Here is a 2,864-nt window from a genome sequence, read left to right as displayed (position 1 = left end):
TTCTGCAAGTCTGCCTCCTGGCCACCAGCTCTTAGTCCTTCTCTTCCTATGAATCTAGAGTCCTCAGCCACTCCCCTTCTCCATGACCCCATCTCTGCCTCCCTCTCTGGTGTTGCTGCTTCTCTGGATAAGGTCCGACATTCCACTTGTGCTCTTCTCCCTTGATGGTCCTTGGGTCCTGTTTCTGGACTGTAAGATTAACTACTCCTCTGTTTTTGTTACAAAACTTCTACCTTTACAATTGTGACAGTCGCAATTAGTCATAACAATTATTCAATATTGAATCATACGAATCTTATCCCCATCTCTTTCCACCAGACCCATCTAGACAAGATGAAATCTGTTCAGTGGGGACTCTTTCTTTCCTCCCATACTCTTAAACTAACTCCCTCTTGAAACTTTGTAAGCCAGTCACTTCGTCCCTTTATCACCCCTTCATTTTAGGTAGCCAATGTCTAAGTTGCCCGTCCTTATCTACCCTGTGTACAGAGGGGATAGTATTTATACTTGATTTGAAGACTCTTTCCCTCTCTGTTGGTATTTAGAGTAACTACCTCTCTGAGTATAGGTCAGGTTCATCAAATTATAGCAATTTATCCTTGTTTCCTTTATCAAAAAAAATTTTTTTTGTGTGTGTAATCTTCCTCTAGTCGAGCTCTGAGTATCAAGCCATTGAGGCTAGGTCAAAAGGGTAATGTCTGCAAGTTTGGGCATTCTTGTGCATCTCCCCTAACTTCATATCAGCTGGATGCTTCACTCACAGCTCTAGCCCTCTGTGGCTAGGTCCTTGTCTGTGGGCTCAAGTGTTAGGTGCCATCAAGTCGGTACCAACTCATATTGACTATATATGCACAAAAGGATGAAACACTGCCTGTGCCAACCTCACAATATTGTCCAATGCTGCTGCCACTGTGCCAATCCATCTCTCTGGGGGTCTTCCTCTTTTTCTCCAACCTCGGTTATAAGAAGAATGTGTCATCAGGACTGGAGGAAGACTCATTAACCACCTGTAATATGCAGATGATACAACCTTGCTGAAAGCAAAGAGGACTTGACATACTAGATGATGAAAATCAAGGACTGCAACTTTCAGAATGGCTTTAACTTCAGTGTAAAGAAAGCAAAAAACCCTCACCACCGGACCAATATATAACATCATGGTAAATGGAGAGAAGATTGAAGTTGTTGAAGACTTCATTTTGCTTGGATCCACTATCAACACTCATGGAAGAAATCAAACCACATATTGCATTAGGCAAATCTGCTGCTCTTTAAAGTGTTAAAGAGCAAACATGTCAGTTTGAGGACTAAGGTGTATCTGGCCCAAGTCATGGTATTTTCAATAGCTTCATATACATGTGCAAGTTGGACAGTGAATAAGGAAGACTGCAAATGAATTGATGCATTTGAGGTATGGTGTTGGAGAATATTAAGAGTACCATGAACTGCTAGAAGAACAAACCAATCTGTGTTGGACGAAGTACAGCCAGAATGCTCCTAGAAGCCAGGATACTCAGACTTCGTCTCTCATACTTCAGACATATTATCAGGGAGAGAGACCAGTCCCTGGAGAAGGACATCATACTTGGTAAAGTAGAAGGTCAGTGAAAAAGAGGAAGACCCCCCCAATGAATTGGATTGGCAGCGTGGCAGCAGCATGGGCTCAAGTGTAACAACAATTGTGAGGATGGCATTGTTTCATTCTGTTGTGTTTCTATCTATATAGGGTTGCTGAGTCAGAACCAACTGGATGGCACCTATCAGCAATGCCTTTGCCTATATCCCATTTGATCATTCCATTGATTGTTATGTTAATGAGCAGGATTAGTAAAGGTGGAGTCAATCTTTTTGTGTGTGTGATTTTATTATTTCAATTACTAATTTGATCTCAAATTTCTTTTAAATCTAGCATCATCAAAACCAATAATTCTAGCTAGGTTAATATTTAACTTAGTTTACCCATACAGTTTTTAGACCTATTCAGGAATTTAATATCCTGGTTTTGGTTTTACATGTTATTGTGATTTGGGTGAACGTTTCAGACCTTGTCAGTTTCCCATTCCACAATTTATGCACAAGTTGTTTTGTGACACTAATAGCAGTCACTTAGGATTAACTCTGCTCATCCCACTTCTTCCCAGGGCTCTTCATTTCCATTTGACCTTTTCTGATCTTTCTAGCCCTCTGAACTTTGCTTTTAGGAAAATGCTGCACTTTGGGTCTCATGTGGTTGACTGTTCTGAGAAAATATTCATTTCGGATGTGTGTTCACTTTACAGACCTATTCGTAAGCTGAAAGCAGATCCTGGGAGTAGGTTCAGTTCCAAGTTTGAAAGACCGTAGTCTCAGAGGTTCCCCCAGTCTCTATAAGACCAGTAAGTCTTACGATTTTGGATTTTTTTCTACATTTCTCTCCCATTCTGTCTGGGACTTTCTACAGTGATTGTGATCAGAATGGCTGCTAGTAAGACACCATCTCGTTCTGGTCTCAAACTATCAAAGATGTCATCCATGAGGTTTGTTACTCCTTTGGATTGTTTCCTTGAGGTTTTTACTTTCTTCCCTTTTTTTGTTCTGTACATGGAGAGACCAGTGGTGGCATCTTGGATGGCTACTCACTCTGTGTCTTTAAATAAAATTGTAGATCAGTCAGAACAGGTGCATGAGGCTCTTATTTAGTCTGACTATGACAAAAGATGTACATCCAACAAGTGAAGGTAATTGTCATGAAGAATTTATTTTGAGTAGGGGTTGGTTCGAGGAGCCCTGGTAGCATGGTGGATTATGCATTGGGCTGTTAAATTCAGGAACTAAGGTTCAAATCTGCCAGTAACTCTGTGAGAGAAAGATAAGGCTTTCTGCTC

This window comes from Chrysochloris asiatica, unplaced genomic scaffold (genome assembly GCF_000296735.1).
Source record: "Chrysochloris asiatica unplaced genomic scaffold, ChrAsi1.0 scaffold00106, whole genome shotgun sequence".
Classification (NCBI taxonomy): domain Eukaryota; kingdom Metazoa; phylum Chordata; class Mammalia; order Afrosoricida; family Chrysochloridae; genus Chrysochloris; species Chrysochloris asiatica.
Note: the sequence above shows the minus strand (reverse complement) of the source record.